Consider the following 21,394-nt stretch of genomic DNA (forward strand, 5'->3'; position numbering starts at 1 on the left):
ACCTGCTGAACCGCATAAGATATATCCGGTCGAGTGAAAGTGAGGTATTGTAACGCTCCGGCCAGACTGCGGTATAAAGTAGGATCCGAAAGTGCTGGTCCAGAAGTAGCACTGAGCTTAGAGTGCGTGTCGACCGGAGTTGCTACTGGATTGCAGTTCGTCATGGATGCACGAGCAATGATGTCCTTTGTGTAGAGTGACTGAGATAAAAACAACCCTGAGGAAGAACGAGAAACAGTAATACCCAAAAAATGATGTAACGAGCCAAGATCAGTCATAGAAAATTCCAGTTTCATCAGGTCGATAAAGCGGGCTAGGAGAGCATCAGTAGAGGCAGTGATTATGATATCATCAACATATAGTAATAAATATGCAGTTTCCCGGCCGGACCGGTAAATAAAAAGAGATGGATCACAAACACTACCCCGAAAACCACAACCTGTGATGAAAGTCGCAAACCTCTGGAACCACGCCCGAGGCGCCTGTTTGAGACCATAAAGAGATCGGCGAAGACGACAAACATAATCAGGTCGAGCAGGGTCAACAAATCCCGGAGGTTGATGCATATAAACTGTCTCAGACAAGTCCCCATGTAAAAAAAGCATTCTTGACGTCCAATTGGTGAATCGGCCAAGATCTTGATGTGGCAATGCTGAGAACGGTACGAATGGTGGCAGGCTTAACAAGCGGACTGAAAGTCTCAAAACAATCAACTCCAACCTGTTGAGACTTACCATTGGCAACAAGACGGGCTTTGTATCGCTGCAATGTACCATATGCATTAAACTTGTGATGAAATAACCACATGGAACGAATAACATGGGATCCAATAGGTCGTGGTACTAAGTCCCAAGTTTTAGTTTTTAACATAGCAATAAACTCATCTAGCATGGCCTTGGTCCAGTTGGGATCCCTAAGAGCATAAAGGAGAGATTTTGGCAGATTGGAGATATGTTGTTGTGTCTGAACATTGAGATTCAATCGGTAAATTGGACGAAAGATTCCACGAGAGGCACGAGTAACAGGGGGAGAAGAGTTGGCCGAAGTGCCAGGATGAGTGGAAGATGGAGGCTTGACCGCCTGGATAGTGCAGTCAGGCGCTGTTGCAGTGACAGTACGCACTGCAGTGTTGCTGTCAGGAGCTGTGGGAGCTGACTGCTGCTGTGGGGGAATGTGGAGGTGAGGTGCTTTAGTAGAACGACGATGAGGAGGTGTGTAGGGATGTACTGCAGGAGAAGGTGCATGTGCAGTGGCGGAAGATGGTGGAGCAACGACTGGGCGCTGCTGTGTAGTGGAAGAAGAAACTGACGTAGTGGCGGAAGGTGGCTGGACAGGAGGGATTAGGAGCGGAGGATGAGGAGATGTTGGGTAACGGAAGAGAATGGGAAGAAGAGTGGAAGATGGTGTGGATGGAGAGTCATGACAGTTTGATGGAATAGAAACATTGTCCTTGAATGGAAAAACGTTTTCATCAAACGTCACATGACGAGACAAGATGATTTTGTTAGTGGCTAAGTCGAGACATCGATAGCCACGGTGATGAGTTGGAAAGCCAAGAAAAACACACCTAGTGGAACGAGGAGAAAGCTTATGAGTAGTGGTAGCGGAAAGATTGGGATAGCAAAGGCAACCAAAAGTACGAATATGAGAGTACGTTGGTTGACGTTGATAGAGAATGGACACCGGAGAAGAGAAATTTAGGATTTTGGAAGGAAGAATGTTGTGGAGGTAGACGGCCATATGTAGGGAGTCGGCCCAATATTTGGGAGGGACTGATGCATGAGACATAAGCGTGCGAGTGATGTCATTGACACGACGAATTATTCGCTCAGCTTTGCCGTTTTGAGAGGAGGTATGAGGGCATGAGAAACGGAAAACTAACCCATTTTTGTGAGCAAAATCATGAAAAGATGAGTTGTCGAATTCACGACCCATGTCACACTGAAAATATTTGATTTCTCGTTCAAACTGAGTTTTAACGAAAGAACGAAATTCCAAGAACTTGGTATAAACTTGGGATTTTAATTTGAGAGGATAGATCCATAGATAATTTGTGAAGTCGTCTAACAATATAAGATAGTAATTAAAACCAGTCTCAACATGTAATGGTGAGGTCCATAAGTCGCTATGAATGATATCAAAAGGAGCAAAAGCAACAGAATTTGATTCAAAAAATGGCAGACGAACATGTTTACTAACTTGACAGGAATGACAAAGTTTGATAGACTTATTTTTATTACATTGAATTGAAGAGTTTGCACGTAAATTATCTAAGATAGCTTTCCCTGGGTGGCCAAGGCGGCTGTGCCAAATATCATGAGAGCACACGGAAAGGGATATAGGACGAGACAGAGACGATGTTGAAGGTGATACGGCAGAAGCAGTAATAGGGTAAAGCTCCCCGGAACTGTTACATCGAAGGAGAATCTTCCTCGAATTCAAATCCTTCACAGAAAAACCAGACGGATCAAATTCAACAGACACATGATTATCAGTGGTGAATTTACGAACAGAAACCAAGTTTTTGATTATGTCGGGAGCAACAAGAGTATCTTTGAGCTTTAGGGTGCGGGATGGAATATCTATGAACTTGGTACCAGAGGCAGTGACTGGAATATTGTGACCATTTCCAACTAAGATAGAATGAATATTACTAGTATTAAAAACATTATTTAAAGTACCTGAATCCGCAGTGAGATGCGATGTGGCACCGGTATCCATATAGAAAGCGTCGTCAGGTGAGTATAAACTCATGGAGCTGTACGCTTCGGCAATGTCACTGGGTTGAAGATATTCCGTGGATGGAGTTACATATGCTTGTGAACGTCCAACGCCAGAGGTTCGACCGCGTGACTGACCATTACGGCCACGGCCTTGGAAGGAACCGCGGCTGGGAGGTGGCTGCCAAGGTGTTGCTGGAGGTGCTGTAGGGTACGGAGAAGGTGGCACTGCCCATTGTGGTGGACAGTGGATGTTGTACGTTGTATGGGGTGCACCGTAGAGCTGGTAGGGGTGCGGTGGCGTTGGCAGCAGGGGCGGTTCTGTGGCTGGTGCAGAGGAGCGATGGCCACCGCGCCTGGCATGACCACCACGCTGTGAGCGCTGGTTGCTGCGGTCTGTGGGTGGAGCTGCAGCGGCAAGAGCAGTAGGTGCAGACTGAGATTGCTGTTGGGAGCGGCGAATCTCTTCGGTACGCAGATGGGATCGAACGGCATCAAACGTCGGCATTGATTGTTGGATAAAAGAGGCTACCGTGTTGTATTCCTCTGGAAGGCCGTTGACAAGTTGAATCACAAGTCGTTTATCATCCATGGGAAAGTCAAGATCAAGTAATCGATCGGACAGGGATTTAAGCTTATCGCAGTAATCATCAATACTAGTGCAATCAATAAACTTAAGATTGACAAACTTACGTTCAAGAGTTGCAGCGCGGTTACCTTTGTTGTCTTGAAAGAGTTTCTTGAGATGATTCCAAATCTCTTTAGCAGTTTTGCCAGATTTTAGGACGGTGAGCATTAAATCCTTGGCCATGGTGGAGAACATCCATTGACGACAGAGAGCGTCAAGTTGGAGCATGGTGTCGGCGTCAACATCTGGTGGGGTTTTTTTCTCCATTGATGAGAAAAAGAAGGCGATGAGCCTGAAGATGGAGTTCAAACAGAAAAACCCAAGATGAGTATTAATCCTGTTTGATGTCTAGGATAATAGGGATTAGGGTTTTGATGTTGTTAATAGCAAACGCCGGATGGACTGTCTTTTTATCTCCTGCCATTGTTATTGTTGGTGAAGAAGATGATGAAGAAGAAGAGGATCGGCTAGTGGGTCGATACCATGTCAGAGTTTTGGTATAACACGCTTTACCCTCTTTCAAGAGATAATGACCATATATATTATTATGATTTTGGTCAATTAAGGAGAATATCCTGTGACCGTAAATAAGGCAAAGTATCTTCTATTAGTATTAATACTTGCACCTATTCTTCATCAAAATTCTGAAGCATACTTTGGTATATGTTTCAGATTGTGGGTGAGCTTTATGTTGGTCCTCAGGTATGCTGCAACATTGGAACTTCAGTAGCGAGGGGCGTAGGTAGTCCCGTGAAGCCCTTTTCACGCGTCTATCATAACGTGTGTTCCCCAATAGTAACGGTGAGCCTTCGTGGGCTGTCTTGCGCTCCTCAGAAGCTTTAGGCACGCCAAAAACGGAAGAACTTCGGCCATGTTGTCGTGTTATTATTTCAAAGTGATTGGTGCAGAAGAACACCTTCAATCACGCAAATGAATCTGACGGAGAATAAGGATAGTTTAGGTAGTTTACATACTGTATCAGGTTCAGGGGCACATGAATAAGTTGTAGCTCGTGTATTTCCACCGGCTAAATTTTTTGCTACATAATATAGAAATCAGGTTGATCCCAGACAAACACAATGAAGCAGACACTCAAGACTTCCCAAATTTCAGCACCACCTCATCTACAAATTAATGCCACCAGCAAAGACCATTAGGTGGTCATGGTGTTAAACCATGCTATACCACCACTTCTCTCAAATAAAGATATGAATTATATTGAGGCTGAGATACATATTTAGAAAAAATCAATACATTGTTATATGTAAAAAAGTACCTTCCGTAAGAAAATTAATCCATTTTCATTAATTTGGTGACTTGCGGTTCAACTATGTCACAGATTCCATAGAGATAGTATAATAATATGATTCGCAAATAACACTGTCTATAGTTTTTCATCAACTGGTAATGATGGTTCAATTTATACATATACCATAAAGCTTACGACAGAGCTGCCAATGTAAAAGACTGAGTGATTTAAAAAAGAGCTTTGGAATCGAAATCGAGATACATATATTCCTGTAATTTATGTGATGATATTTGGGGAAAATAAGAAGCATCATGATGCCAATAGGTAGCACGAAAATGGGGAGTCATATCTCAAAATGATTTGCTGATTATTAATTTAAGGAAGATTCTTAATATGCATTTGTTAAATTATTAAACTACCTTAGAAGTGCAAAACAATCTTTTCTAACAGCTTTTATATGTCGATGATTGTTGAAACCAGCTCCTTCTCATTTGTTTCCTTGCTTACAAAATTTGCCAACCTCTTTACTTGATATTTATTTTGATACCATATTGAGTTGGCTAATTGGGATAAGAATAAGGTGCTTATTAATCATTTTAGACTTTCCGGAGTCGCTTGCATGATCCACGTTCTCTGAATTTTTTATTTCAGAATTTCGAGCTGTTATGGTCATCTTCTCCAATCTATAAAAATAGATATGAGTTGCTCATGTGTTTCAAACATCTCAAGTCTCAAAAAAAAAAAAAAAAAAAAAAAATCAGTTGTGGTGCTCGGTTCAAACTAATTAGCGCTCATGGCCGAAACTAGAAGTTTGATATCTGCATGTGTTTTTGTTTACGTTCTCTTTGCTTCAAATACCCTGATCAATATGGTCGCACAAAAAGTAAGAGTAATCTTATATACTACAAATTAACAAATGTTTTCTTTTCTTGTTTACATAATGTGGATATATGCATATGTAGATGGTGATTGCGTACTTGTTATTGGATCGGATCCATCCGCCGGTATAGTAAGCATAAGCAAGTTTGGAGATCTTGTGGTTGATGGAACACATGTCTGCAATGATTCAGACGACTGTCATGAATATTGCTCCCGACGAAAAGGTACAGCTGGTCTAACCAAGGAAGGGAAAAGTGGTGAGTGTTTGTTTGCTGATGTTGCTCCCGTCCCGTTACCCGTATCAGCATGTCGCTGTTGCCAAGTGAAACGCTAACTGTAGTCATACAGTACTGGTTGTATTGGTTTGTTACCGGTGCTTGGCATTCGTTATTTCCGGAACCAATCCCTCCAGAATTGATGGTTCTTTGTGTTCGTTTTGTTTTCTGTTGGTATGAGGTTTTTATGTGCCTCGTCAATTGTTTGCTTATGCCTCGAATTCTTTCTTTTTATGTTTTTGCATTTGTTTTGCTTATGTAATTTATTTCTCGTGGAGTTCGTCAGAAGATGAAAATAAATGGAAAATTTACTAGCTAGACAGAGTTTTGCCATGTGTAGTTTTCTAATCGTGCTCTTCAGTGTTTCTATATTGCCTAATAAAAATACGAATGTTGGATCTGTTGGGGTTACGCCCAAAGACAATAAATTTGAATTTGTGTCTTAAATGTTATTTAATACTACTAGTTTACATTAAACCCGCTCCGTGAGATTTTTTTTTTTTTTTTTTTTTTTTTTTTTTTTTTTTTTTTTTTTTGACTCTTAAAAGGTTAAAATCTAAAGACTTAGAGACCTAGACAAGAAAAGCTCCCACGTTGAACGGGGAGGAAATCCTCGCTTTCTTTTGATCGAAATAAGTCTTTTTTGAATTTTGTGAAACGAACGTTCTGGTGAGGATATTTGGCAACGTATAATTTGTTTAAAAAACTAAAACAATCAAATTAAAAAAAATATAATAAAAGAAGGAAACCGTGATTTATTATATTTGGAATTCTATAGAAAAAAAATACCAAATTTAACTGGATATCCTAATCTGCGTTTATGTGTCTTTGTGCACGCTCTATATAAGAAACCCGAACCTTGGCCATATACGATTACAATTTGGTGGGCATCGTCTCCAGTTCTTTGTTTCTGGATCCTTCTCTACAATAATGGCAGCAGATATAGAAGAAGTGTTACCCCAACATAGATAAAGCCATTATGGGTTTGATAAACTCGAGTTTCTCCTCTCAGTTTGGTTCACGTCAACGCTGTGTAAGTGGACACACTAGCGTCAGGTGTTAACCCACATATCTTTGGGTTCGCTATAAAGGGATTTGCTGATGGTAATTGGAATCTGGGTCATACCATTTCTTTCATTTAATATGTTATATGATTTGGTTCTTCTTTTGCTGTTTGAGTTTTCATCCACTGGGGTTTGAAATGTTTGCGTACGATTTTCTAAGATAATTAGGGAGGAATACAATTGGAATTCTTCTGCAGTTGTTTAATTCAATCTAGACAATTGGAAATGAAGTTGTTGCAGAATACTATTGTTGGGGTATATATTTAAAAACATAGTTTTGTAATAATATGCCAAAGTTAGAGAGATAGTATGGTGGCATTGTTTTGAGCTCCCACACTATAGGCATGGGTTCAATTCCCACCCCACACAATTTCACTAGGGTATATACTATTTATACTATATATTATATTACATTAGTCCGGGAGCGGGGCCTTAATGGTCTGCTGATCCAGAAACAATTTTTTTTGCTGTTTTTAACTTAAATTTTCAAAACGTATTAAGATAATTATATCATGATTAATTACAGTTAATGTTGAAATTTTAATACGGCCATTTTTTTGCTGTTACAAAGAAATTTAATTGGCATTTAATCGAAAATTAATTTTCCATTAATTCCATTGATTCTTTTTGATTATAAAAACTGGTTTCTGGAAGAAAAGAGAGAGAACGTTATTTTTTTATTTCGTCAAGTTTTTCTGAGCAAGTGTTGTTGAAAGAGTTATTATTGATTCGATTTCTCAGTGCAGAGAAATCGAAAGAGATAAGCTGTTTTATCCCATAGGGTTTCGACAAAAAACTGACTGCTAGCACAATCAAGAGGCAGAGTCGCGAAACACCTTAAAGATAGCGACCTAGTACGCGACTCAGCGGTTTCTTTGTGTAATTTGATTATAGTGCTTTGTTTCCAACAACTATAGATGGCCACTCTGCCAACCATGAAGATCAACCAAATCGAAAATATTTTCTTTTCTCCACCTATTTGATTTATACACCCCATCGCACCAAATGGAAAACACATCGGCACGGGGCGGGCACCAAATCAAAAATACATCAGTACGGGACAGGGCGAAGCCCCGCGACTCACCAAGTTAAAAGAAAAAAACGCCCGCGGCGTAGCACGGGCACAAATCTAGTTTTATTGAAAAGAAAAAAAAGAAATACAAGAAGAGAGGCGCCTAGGCGCAACAAGAGAAGGAAAAAAGTGTTGTGCCAAAGCCTGCGGAAGCGTTTAGCTTTGCACTACTACGATGTATCTCAATATCGCCAAGAACACAATCACACACACACAAGAAGAACAAGTATTTAACGAGGTTGAATCCTCGGGAAGGAATAGCAATTTTATATATCACCGTATATGTTGGAATATACAAAGCTCAAGCAGAGAAGAAGAGAACTCTTTCTAGTTCTGGTGTGTTTTCTCTAGTTCTCTCAGTGGACACATTCCTTAACAAGGATTACTTTCCTACAAGTATATGGTTTCCTAACTTAGCTCTAAGAGACAAACCTCTTAAGCTTCTATACTTAGGACACAAGTACTTGGTTTCCTTAACCAACTAAATTTCCTAATCTAGTCCTTGACCGACATACCAACAAAAAACCGTCTCAACACACAAGTCGTGGAAAAAGCAAAAGCATAACAACTGCTTACCAACATAAAAGCAAGCCTAACTGCAAACTAACCAAACCCTATAATTTCTTTTTAGGTTCTTTTCCCTATACACAAATCATCATTGCTAGGACCCAAATCCTTGATTGTTTCGAGAAATGGAAATTATCTACAATGCCTCCAAGGATTTTCTTAACCGCGACTTCGTTACCTCCACGAGTAAGACCAAGCGATGTGGTTTCCACCGAGAGACCTTTTCAACTGATTTTACCTTTGCGACATCCACGACATCATTCTCTGTCTCGTATTTAGACTCTTCATTTAGAGTCTTCATCTGTATCTACTTCAAGAGCTTCAATATCCTGTTCTCGAGGATTACAAGTATCGTGCCTGACATCTTCTAAATATTCGGACACATTTTCAATAATTGTAGTATCTCCACCATCGTGAGATATGATCCAATATATTACTTGTAATTTATACGAATATAATATATTGATGACATTTTTTTTCGTAATCTACGTAAATTAAATCTCAATCATTAAAGTGGAGAAATCAACCAAAGTTTTCATCCTTTTTGATAAGCCCGTAGATGCCAATATAATCCTGATAAGCTTCAGGGGTACTGAGCCGTTTGTCGCGGATGACTGGAGCACTGATTTGGACTATTCCTGGTATGATATCCCGAAATTGGGTAAAGCCCACATGCGGTTCTTGGAGGCCTTGGGTTTGGGCAACAGAGATCAAGTTACCACCTTCCATAATTACCTTCAAGCCGTAGGAGCAAGAGGTGGGTACAATTCAAATACTAGAAATGAATGTGAATCATATTACGATTAGATTCGTGCAATGAGTACAAACAACAATATCAAATTTACAGTTTTTATGAAAAATTCGGAGATGTTTATTCTTTTGGACACAATTTTCGAAAATTGAATGCATGGCCATTATGCAAACCATCGCAAAGGATGCATAACATATTGTGCATCCATATTTTGGTTTAGGCATCAACTAATTTTCCGTTACAACTAATAAAACGATGTGTTCCCTTCGTTTTCGGAAAAGTGATATTTTCATTTTAGACAAAATTTTCGAAAATTGAATGCATAGCCATTATGCAAACCACCACAAAGGATGCATAACACATTATGCAGCCATATTTATGTTCATGCATCAACTAATTCTCCGTTTCAGGAAAAAGGATACTTTCACTACATTTCAGGAAAAGTGATACTTCCACCTCGTTTCGGAAAGAGTGATACTTTCATCCCGTTTCAGGAAAAGAAATACTTTCTCTCCATTTTAGAAAAAGTAATACATCTCTTTGCTTTACAAGTCCGCTTTACAAATTTACAAGTCTAATTACATGTCATTATGGCAGAACTAAATTATGAGTACAAAATTTAGTTTTGCATCAATTTTTTCGATCCGCTGTCCCACCATATTTATGACCTATATCTTTATATTGGGATGAAAATTTAGTGGACAACGTCTTGCAAAACAGGAGATCTCTAACTTATTAGTATTCCTGGCCTACCAAATAAGGAAAATTAGCGAGACTGACTTGGAGTCTTCCTACCAGTTTAATATATGAAAAGTATGAACTTCAAGATCTAAAATAATAATATATATTTTTATGTTCTGGTTATCATCGACAATAAGGCAGAAGAAAGCACAAGATTAAAAAAAACAATAAAATATTAATGGAATCTTGTGATCTTCCTCCTACTACTCCTGTCCTTGGCGATGATCAGCTCATCATTGGGGCTGGGGCTAGAGCTGCAGCACTTTCATCATTAGTTGCTGATCCTGTGGAAGAATCATCATCCAAGGTCCCAAAGCACATGATTCTGAAATCACCGACACCGGTCTCTACCTCAGCTACATAGTAGGTACACCGGAATCGATGCATGACTGGAGTTCCCATCTGGAATTCTCGGGAGACAAAAATATCAGCTCCAAGCTTATGTTTGAGGTTGTACCATCAACTGTCAACGGAGACTGTATCAACATAAAATCCTGCTACAATAACAAGTACTGGATTGCCACGAACAAAGTCGTCGCCGTCATCATGTTACTGCAACGGCGAGTAAACCAGCCGAAGACATCAGAGACACCGTTCATTGCACGCTGTTTGAGCCTATCTATGGGGGTATTGATGCTTACGGGAACAAAACTCTGCGCTTGCTCCAGGTGATTCCGGTCCGTATGAAAATCTCTTAAACCGCTCTGATGATGATGATGATGGTAGGGGGGATCTGCTGACTGTCATCGACTGGAAAACAATTGTCATACTACCCAAACGTTTTGTGTTCAAAGGCCAAAATGGCAAGTACCTCGAGGCATATTCTCATGGTAGTTACAATTATGTGGCTTTCCAATCTGAAAAAGTTAATTATGAACTTGAGGCAAACGAGATCACCCAAAAACCTGATGGCACCGTCAGCATACGGAATGAGCACTTCAACAGATTCTGGGTGGACTGGATCTATACTCGGCAGAGCTTATTTCAGACCTGTCTTACTCAACCAACACCAAGATAGCGCTTGAATCACTCAAGTTTGATGGTAAAAAATTTTGTACATACGACCCCATTGGGTGTTATCAACGAAAATGCACACATGACAATTGAAGAACCTGTTGTATCCAGGGTCATTGACAATGTCAAATTCCGCAAGATGGATGCTAGGAAGCTGGATGAAACATCTGCCTTTGCAGATTCTGATCATATCCTAAACACCACAGATCATCCAAAGACCAAGCTCACCAAGATACCGTCAAACTTGAAGTCAGCACGACCTTAACGGCTGGGGTTCCCATTATTGTGGACGGGGAGATCGAAATTTCGGCCGAGATTGCTGAATCATACAAATGGGGAGGCGTCTACAAGGAGGAGACTGAAGTTGGAGGTAAGTTGACGGTGAATCTGACCTACACAAAGGGTTCTCGTACGTTCAACATGATACTTTGAAAAATGGAGGGTGGCTTCTACACCGGCACTAATTGTTATAACTTCACGTTTGAGAGTAGTTGAGACTATACAAACCGCGCTCTAGCGGGTACATCTACTTGTTTTCTTTGGGGGTCAGGCCTAGCCCCGTTCTGCTTTCCGTTTTCGTTTATGAATAAAATCTCCTCGTGAGTGGCGTTGTTTATTTTCAAGTTATTTGTATTAGCAAGTGTGTAATTTCAATCTTAATTATGTTTTTTTGTTTCTTGTTTTGTTCCAAGAAATGCTCCTACTGTAAAGACATGATGAGTGCGTTCTGTGGTTGTGCAGTTCCTTGAAATGTATTAAACCAGCATGGATTTATGACTAGGGCTGCACAACGGGTAGGGTGGGTAGGATATGACCTATATCCGCCACCTTACCCGTTTACTGGCGGTTAAGAATATTTTTACCCGCCACCCTACCCGTCAAATAATGGATGGGGTAGAATACGGTTAAAAAACTGACGGGTAGGGTAGGGTTGTCGGGTATAAGTAAGGTATATGCACTCCTAGATAGGGTGGGTAGGATATGGCCTATACCCGTCACCCTACCCGTTTACTGGCGGTTAAGAAAATCTTTACCCGCCACCCTACCCGCCAAATAGTGGATAGGGTAGGATACGGTTAAAAAACTGACGGGTAGGGTAGGGTTGGCGGGTATGGGTAGGGTATGTGCAACCCTATTTATGACATGTAAAAACCGACAGACTCATTATATGTGGCCCCTGCTATAATTACATATGCACAGGGCGGGGCCTCTTGTTTAAGCATTTCGGACCGTGCCTGTACATTGAAAAGGTAATTAGTCTATTAATCTTAATGTGCACATTGATCCAACATATATAAGATTTCGTTTAAACAATGCTTCTCAATTAGCTCAGCTGCGATCTTGATTTTGTTTTTTATCCTTGAGGGAAGTGGAGGAAGAGCCTAATCCCAACTTCTATGGGATAAAATTCCTGATTCCAGAGTATCTAAATGCTGCTTGGGAGTTACTGAGGAGCTTAATGTGTCTGGTACAACGAAGGTTGGTTTTGCATCTTTAGGATTATGGGGTTAGCTCTCCCAGGCATTTCAGCTCACTGCCCCACAGATTACGTTAACTATGCCAGGCTCGGAAATGTAATAAGCACCATCATTAATAAGTCTCTTACCCCATATTTCCCGCTAGTATTGAAGACCTCCATCCAGTTGTGTCTAAATCAGTGGAGTTGATCCCTTCTAATAATCTTTGAGAAAGAACCCACTTTGCTTCTCTGTCTTCCTTCCCGTAATCTTTCTTAGAAGTGAAAGCCGTCTGCAGCTGAAATATATTATTGTTAGCAGTTAGTCCCGGTGTCACAGTTTTTTATATTATTGTCATACTTTGCAGCAGCCCAACCCCATCCAATGCCTTGGATTGATGCGAAGCTGACATTTGCATAGACTGCTATCACGGTAGCAACCAGCCGAGCCACCAGAAATGCACACATCAATAGAACACCTGGCCTTTCGACAAATGACCAGCTTTGACTGTGAGTAACAAATATTACAGTTTGGCTGATGACGCTGACATGAAGATACCTTCCTGTTAGTTAAGCTTAGAGACCTCAAATGGAAGTGCGTCTACAGAGAGAAGTAAAACGAATGTGATCAGTGAACACGCAAATTCTCAATTGGAGTGGAAAAGAGAAAACAACAAATGTTGATACCTGAAAGAAAGTTGTCGCCATGACTATCCAGTAAAAAATACGGTAACTAGTGCAAGATAAGTCCCTATGACAATGCTAGTTGTGAATATCTCATTCAGTTTCCAGTTGTCTGGTTTCGGAGAAGGCTTCACACGGTCTTTGGATATCGTCATAATGGTACCTTAAAGCAGGAACAGATCAACTCAAACGTCAAGGGAAGACTAGATAATTTCTTTCATATTAAGAAACTACAGGGATCGATTAAGCCTTACCATCGTTCAGTATAGCTATTACCAGAACCATGAAAGGTGGGAAATCATTCCAGATGTATGCAGTGCACGAACAATGTTGTTCTGGAGACTTGCCTTGATTATGCCCTTGATCTCTGAAACACAAATCACAACATAGTTTCATTAGCAAATGTTTCCAATAACATGCATAAAAAGGCTAAAATATAAACAATGTAATCAGATAAATAGGAATTTGAGATATCTGCAAATGCCTCTGTAAAGTTCTCAATAGATTATGGCCAACAAGTTCATTTTCATTCCTAAACAAACAAGAGCATATCCTCTGCATCTTGTGAGAGCTAAGGGGGGACAATGACCACAGCCACAGAAATTGTATCATCACATTATCTTAAATTTCACCCTACCATACTCACCAACATGCCTCTTCACCCCAAACCCAAGAAGGTCTCATTATAAATAAAACTTACAAGGAAAGCCACTGTGTACCATAGAACTTCTACTAGTGCACTCCTGATGTAGGAATTTACTTACCAGGGAAGGAAAACTAAATATACAACCAATAGTCTAGTCCAGAAACAAAATAAGAAAACTCAATTCGGTCTGAACATACCCTGACAGTATACTGCTCAAATGCCAAGCATGCAAGCATTCTCTACCCAGGCAACAGCATTCCACATTAAAAATTCTCCCTGTTGAGCAGCCTCCAAATAAGCAGCCAAGACCTGCAAAAAACAGAAAACGATACTCTGAAGCTTCACTCAGGAAGAATTTTACACAAAAACAAGTAAATGCAGGGTTAGGATATATACTTTTGATTCAAGGAAGAAGAGATCTCATTAGTACACAATTCATGGGACTGACCGATCTCCATTTGTATCCTTTGAAGTCAGACAGAGGCAAACTGATCAAAAGCTAAGCATTCCACATGCGGCACCAGCGCTCCGTTTCAAGTCTGGTAATTGAATTGGGCATAGGAATACAAAAGCAAAACCTGCAAAAAACAAAAAAGATACTCCGACGCTCAAGTTAGAAACAACTTTATGCAAAACATAATAAACAAAGAGAGTTAGAGTTAACAATGTTTACCTTTTTATTTGTAACAAAAATTATACCAAAATGGAATGTGACATGCATGCCTCTAAACTATTTAACCATCACTGCCTCGATACATATTGATGTAAGAAAAGAATCTCACTGTTTTTCCTGCAATTGTTTATCCATGAGATAACAACTACTATGTCTTTGTAAAGGCAAAAAATGTACTAACCTGACACAACAAGAACGATATACCTGTAACAAGCAAAAAAGAAACTCCAACATTTTAGAAATATAAGGGAAAATTAAGATCAAGGTAGGGTTAAGAATGTTTACCTTTTGATTTGACATGTAACTGGTTTTCTTCTTTCTCAAACAAATTGAACACAAGATTTAATTTTGAAAGAAAGAGTACCAATAGCAGTATATAAAACAAAAGCTAAACAGGGCTAATTTAGTTGAAACATTACCCAAGCATCAAGCTGACCAAATGCCAAGTATTCTTCCTTGTAAAGTCTCCCTACTGAATATTTTCTGTCCCTGGAATAAGTCATCAAGTTGTGCAACAAAGTAACAAACAAGATACATAATCGGGGAGTTAAGAATTTGTACCTTTGGAGACAGATAGTTAGATTCTTTGACAGATTAAGCATTCGGATGTTACCGGAGCCACCAAACGCGTAAGCATTCGGGTGTCAACCGAGCCACCAAACGCGAAAGCATTCGGATGTCAACGGGGTTAAGAATTTGTACCTTTGGAGACAGATAATCAGATTCTTTAACAGAATAAGCATCCGGATGTTACCGGAGCCACCAAACGCGTAAGCATTCGGATGTCAACCGAGCCACCAAACGCCTCGGCGTTCAGATGTCACCAGAGCCACCAAACACGTAAACATTCGGATGTCAACGGAGCCACCAAACGCGTCAGCATTCGGATGTCGGTCGTCGGAGCCACCAAATGCCTCGGCATTCAGATGTCAGCGGAGCTGCCAAACGCCTCGGCATTCGGATGTCGCCAGAGCCATCAAACGCGTCAGCATTCGGATGTCACCAGAGCCGAGGGACATGACTTTATCTTATTCACTTCAGCTTTGCCCTAAAACACAAAAAAATACATATGGAAATATTATATTTCTGAATAAAACAACAAAAAAAAAAAACATAAATCATTTAAGTATTAGAGACTGATTTGCTGATGCTTTTCATTTCAAGTTGGTTGGTTTCTTATTACAGGGACATAACATATATATTTTGTTTCTTATAGATCCTCTGGGCCAAGGGCTGATGCTTAGTAGCATATTTTAGGAGGTGATTTTTTATCGTTATGCCTGATTGCCTGGTAATTATTATATTAAATTGAGAACAAACGGCAGTGTAAATAGACATTTTCGGCTGCGATTACGCCTATGCCAGCTTGTTCATTCATACAGATTAAAATGTAACAAATAACAAACAATATCAGTAGATCTGATTACAGAAGACAACTTTATAAACTAAAGGCAACTAACAAGTTGAATTAATCTTTCAATCATGATTACTCAGTAAAGCAAGTTTTCATGAACAAACACAAAGGAGGATCTGTAACAATAACATCCTCGATCTAAGCAAAATTGTAAAATGAAAAAAATCTAAGTAAAACTAGACGAAATCTTTGCATTTTAGGTAAAACTATCAAAGAAACAAAAGATATTCGGGTACCAGATATTATTGGTCCCTAACAGTTCTACCAGTCAGGTAGTAATTTTGTTAACGAGCCCAATTTTAGGACCCAAAACCGGACCCGATTTATCTAGGTTCTATTCGGTTCCAGCTAATCGCTACTCACTGGCAGCCCTAGGTTCCACTAATTATTTTTAAAAACTAGACCCATATTCATTGGTGACCAGATCCTACTCAATTTATCTCATGTGGCATCCAATTGTGGAACAGGATCTAGTTTTGTATCTTTTATACTCCTTCGGGGCTGATACGTTGCCTAAATAGGTTGTCTAGGTAAAATAATTAGATAAAAAAAACAACCGAGTAGGTAAAACAAATTCCAGAAATTTGAGAACATAGTCTACAATCGTGCCATTGATACCTTTTTCATGAGTGAGACTCTGCTGACTACACCTCCGCAGCAAGCGGTAACAGACAGAATTGGCGAGGAGACGAGGCATTCATACTTAGGATTAGACAATAAGATCCGACCTTCCTCCAGGTGTGGAAGTGAGTGGCTGGTGCACAGCGTGTTATCGTCTGTACCAAAAGGTATGCTTCATAGTGTTGTCTCTCTTCTTTGCTATCTAGTAGTAAGAATATCTCCCACTGCACGCAGTATCCACCCCAAAGACAAAAGGGTTACGTTTCAGAATAACTTTTTAATTGATAAATCAACTGATCGGTTGAGGTAACTTACATAGCGCCATAACTGGTGGAGGATGTCTCTTCCGTGGCTAACAAGTACTTCTAATGACATATGGTCTAGAGTGCAGTTTAGAGCTTCTATCAGTACTAGTAAACGATGATCCTCCTTTCTGTTTGTAAGAAAATGAAAAGGTCCAGATTAGTTCATCTACTCAATTATCAACACTTCATTGTGTGGTCATAAAATAAATCTTATGCAGGAATATTTGATGCATAATCAACAATTAAATTCTTATGATCCTTCTTCAAGCATACAGGTAACTACAATTAAATTCACAAACCAAAAGCAGTTCAATTTATCTTGGTTGGAAAAATGGTAACTGTAATTGATTGAATTTCAGATGCAGATGTTTCTGAATTGCTCCGCGACATCCGAATGCTCTGCAATGGTAAGAGGTGCTACAATTCGTTCTTCAAAACCTGGTGTATTATATACTACATGCCGTGACTTCTCATTCTCGTCATTACCTACTAGTAGAGACTGCATAGTGTTCGCCATCTCTGATAATTGGTTTTCTGATAAATCGTTTTATACCACTAGATGGGGAAACAATAATTGGATGGCAAATAACCGAGATGACTTACTGTCATGCTATCAGTTACAAAGTTGTAAGAAAATTAAATGGAAAATTTTAAGGTTCTCTATGGAAGAATTTAGGTTTGGTTATATAAATTTCTTGGTTTCCTGTGATGGAAATGTCGTCTTAGTGCATTTAGGCCACCCTCTGGGAAAGTCCATTGGTGTCTATAAAGCTGATCTATCGAAGGGCGAGTGGGTTAGAGTTGAAAGGCTGGGAAGTATATGTTGTTTGTCAGCAACTCCTCTAGTTTCTCAGCAATCGCACCTCCAAATAGTCACATGGAAAACAAAATCTATTTGATATCAAATAGTCACATGGAAAACAAAATCCCTGGAATAAGTAATCAAGTTGTGCAACAAAATAACAAACAAAATACATAGTCGGGGAGTTAAGAATTTGTACCTTTGGAGTCGGATAATTAGATTCTTTGACAGAAAACATTCGGATGTCAACAGAGCCACCAAATATTAAATTTCTGAAGGAAAAAAAAAAAGCATTAGAGATTGATTTGACTAGTTGAGATATTAAGTCTCAGAGGTTTCTTTCATAGTAGCAGCTTTATGAATTGCTGATGCTTTTCATTTCAACCACAGGACAAAATCAAAACCAGTCTAAGATCTGAAAATGTCTTGCAATCAAAATACCTAAAAACAAAAATTAAGACACAAATCTAAGAAATACTACTCACGTGTTGCTGAGTTATATCTTTACTTCCACTGATGAATTACAAGACCAAATTCTAAGAAAGATAATCAGAACCAATAACTGGACCAAATTCTTCAAATAAAACAACAATTTTACTCACTTGTTAGTCATGATTTAGCTCCGATCTTTGAATTGCTATAGAGTTTTGAATCAACGAAGAAGAAGAAGAGTGAAAGAAACAAAAATCGCCGCCTCGGATAGAAGGAGAGATAAGAGAGTAAAATGAAATGGATTAGGATTAGGGCATTTGGGAATTGATATTTATATATCCAGGTGTAAGAACATTCTTATTTCTTTTTTGCCTTTAAGATTATAGCCCGGGCCCGGCCCCAAACCACCCTTGGTCTTGTTATTTTTCTTAACCAGTAAAAATGGTGGAATTTTGTTGCTAGGAAATATTCTGTTTATTTCAAATTAATGATTTGAGTGTCCGCATTACAGATGATGCATAACCTTTGATTAACAGGACAAGTGATGGTGCGAGACAAAATCTGTAGCTATATGAAAATGTAGAAATTAATGGTGTACATGTAAAGAATCTACTACCAATAAACGGTAAATGTAGCACACCATGCTGATCTAGGCTTCAAAGTCACTGGCTTCAGAGTGTATGAGCAGATTGGAGTATACTCAAGTCGAGATTTTTCAGCCTCAGTGCTGATTCCGTGTGTGCACTTATACTATGCAACTCTCCCATCCTGGAAAATGCACCATTAGTATGTCTCTTAACCCATAAACATAAATGTTAGTTGTTTGCATTTGATCTATCATTTATTACCTGGCTATTTCCGTGCGCCGTCTAGCCTTTTCGGCTAGTATTGAGGACCTCCATCCAGTTGTGTCTAAATCAGTGGAGTTTATCCCTTCTAGTAATCTTTGAGAAAGTACCCACTTTGCTTCTCTATCTGTAAATCAGTAAACACGCGCATTCGATCAATTGGAGCGGAAACAAGAAACGTTGATACCTGAAAGAATGTTGTGGCGGTCACTGTCCAGTAAAATAAGACGGTAACTAGTGCAAGATAAGTCCCAATGACAATGCCAGTTGCGAATATCTCATTCAGTTTCCAGTTGTCTGGTTTTGGAGATGGCTTCACACGGTCTTTGGATATCGTCATAATGGTACCATCGTTCAGTATAGCTATTACCAGAACCATGAAAGGTGGGAAATCATATTTCCAGATCAATGTAAGAAGCACAAAACCAAGCACAATCCTTATGGTTATCGAAACCGCATAAATCTGCAAATGTCATTTTACATTGTTATAAGACTACTGCTTGAAACAATAAAATCAACAAGATGACTGCAGGGAGCTACGGATTAGCAGAATACCGTATAATTTTTCATTCTTTGGAAAATGGAACGGCTTGTCAGGACGGCATGGATGATGACGCTTAATCCTGGTTCTGTTAGAACTATGTCAGCAGCACTTCTGGCTGCATCTGTAGAATCTGACACTGCAATACCTATATCTGCTTTCTTCAGAGCAGGTGCATCGTTCACCCCGTCCCCGGTCATTCCACATATGTGCTTCTTCTCTTGTAGCATTTTCACAATTTCATACTTGTGTTCTGAAAAACCAAGCATTAGCAAAACAAGAAAACAAATGATTGATCGATTTTAGTCAGAAAAATGGTGAATTACCGGGGAATACACCGGCGAAACCATCTGCTTGTTCAACGAGTTCATCCACAGGAAGAGCTTCATGGTCATCTCTATTACGGTCGAGCAACGCTGAAGATGGATACATATTTGTGCCCATTCCAACGAGGCGACAAGGAATGTTGCTGTACAAGACCAGGCGAAGATTCGGAGGAGATAATTTAGCTTGCTTGCTCACATCGATCATAATATCAAACTTACATTTAGGATCCTGGGAATTAGGATTTGTGGTGGTTACGACTGCCAAGTTGTTGAAATTAAAACTCCCTTTCTGTTGATTCGCAGTCTGGTAAATGCATACGAAGCGTCCAAATCACTACAGGATGAACCATCGCCAAGGCTGGTGCAATCAGCATGAGTGCAGGCTTGTGGCGACATTACGCACCATTGTTTTTCCAAATACTTTACTCCCTTTGCCGGGACTAGCTTTCTATTGAACATCCCCCAGTGTCTATCAAAATTCCCTGGGTCTATGCTCTTTGCATCTTCGTCAATCAGTCCGAATACGTATGTCTCCGGTGCGCTCTTCCTTTTCGGTGTACCTGATTTATTCATCGAAACACACACATTCAAATGCTGGAGACCATATAAAAATTCACTAGTATAGTTTATTATTCCCCAATAATCACCGGAACCGATGGGAATCCATTCTTCTCGAGATCCCAAATGAGGGTGTCATAATTGGCCTCAAAAACATTGGAGTAAGAAATAGGTCCATCCACCACAGGCGTAGCAGTTCCAGAGAAGAAAGCGTAATCAACAGGAAAGTGTGAATCGGCGTAGAGACTAAGGAAAGGATAGATGTTGATGGTAAGAGGGTAACTGCTCTCGCTTAGGAATTTGACGATGGAGACCATGAGGGAATCTATGTCGGGACGTTTGGTAGACGGTGACTTTGATTTGCTTGCCTAGCCCGGCTTTGATGAGTGCAGCTTGAATGTTCTTGAGAGCTGGGAATGTCGTTTGTAAGTAAGCTTGTCCATATGTCTTCAAAAATGGTTCATTCCCCACAGCTACAGACCTTATGTCGACACCGTCTCTGATATAAGTGGATACATTTTGCTGCACCCAGTTTTCGGCGACTCGAACGCTAGAAGCAAGTGCTGCCAGGAATTCATTAGGTATTCCCAACATAACTTGAATCCCAGAAGTCGCAAGAGCTGCTAAAGCGTGAGGATCTGGTTCGAAGAGCTTCACCTTGTCGAATCCATTGTCTTGCAGTAGCTTAACGACAATGAATTATGCTTGTCGTTAAGGAGGAGGATGGAAGAAAGCAGGAGAAACCTGTAGAATGAAGATGAAATAGCATGTTGATTTCTTGTTCCTGCTGCCATGTCTGTCTTGTCTAACTAAGACTAGAATGGCAGGTGGAGAATGATGATGGATGGGAGGAATCATTTGAAGTTATAAAAATGAAACATAACGTAGGAATGATAATATTGGAAATGAATCCAATTCCATTCGTTGAGGTTACCTTGACTCTACGTTTTATTTCTTGTTCTTGCTTTTCATTGATTACGTTTCGTTTGGGATTCATATCTTTGGGTCTAAAAAATAAAAGCCCAAGCCCATTACGAATGGAGTGGATCTTATGGCTCATAATGAAGCCACGTATCAGTGTTTTACTGGTCGTCGGTTCATTTTGGGAGGAAGGAATCTACGGACGGA

The 21,394-nt window shown here is 39.8% G+C and overlaps 1 long non-coding RNA gene and 1 pseudogene across 3 annotated transcripts; both read right to left on the bottom strand.

Moving 5' to 3' along the window:
• Positions 1-12,198: 12,198 nt before the first annotated feature.
• LOC113340196 lies at positions 12,199-18,299 on the bottom strand. 3 transcript variants are annotated; one of them, XR_003355373.1, is made up of 10 exons: positions 18,164-18,299; positions 17,761-17,833; positions 16,770-16,887; positions 16,452-16,678; positions 14,839-15,467; positions 14,143-14,623; positions 13,944-14,055; positions 13,355-13,467; positions 13,104-13,263; positions 12,199-13,017 (listed from the first exon to the last, which is right to left on the bottom strand). It is a non-coding gene; the product is annotated as an uncharacterized LOC113340196 (long non-coding RNA). The 3 variants fall into 3 exon arrangements; XR_003355374.1 differs by having other exon boundaries at positions 14,143-14,324; positions 14,420-15,467; XR_003355372.1 differs by having other exon boundaries at positions 14,143-15,467.
• Positions 18,300-18,448: 149 nt separating this feature from the next.
• LOC113339577 lies at positions 18,449-20,965 on the bottom strand (annotated as a pseudogene).
• Between the last annotated feature and the right edge of the window lie 429 nt (positions 20,966-21,394).

Source organism: Papaver somniferum, unplaced genomic scaffold (genome assembly GCF_003573695.1).
Source record: "Papaver somniferum cultivar HN1 unplaced genomic scaffold, ASM357369v1 unplaced-scaffold_21, whole genome shotgun sequence".
Classification (NCBI taxonomy): Eukaryota; Viridiplantae; Streptophyta; class Magnoliopsida; order Ranunculales; family Papaveraceae; genus Papaver; species Papaver somniferum.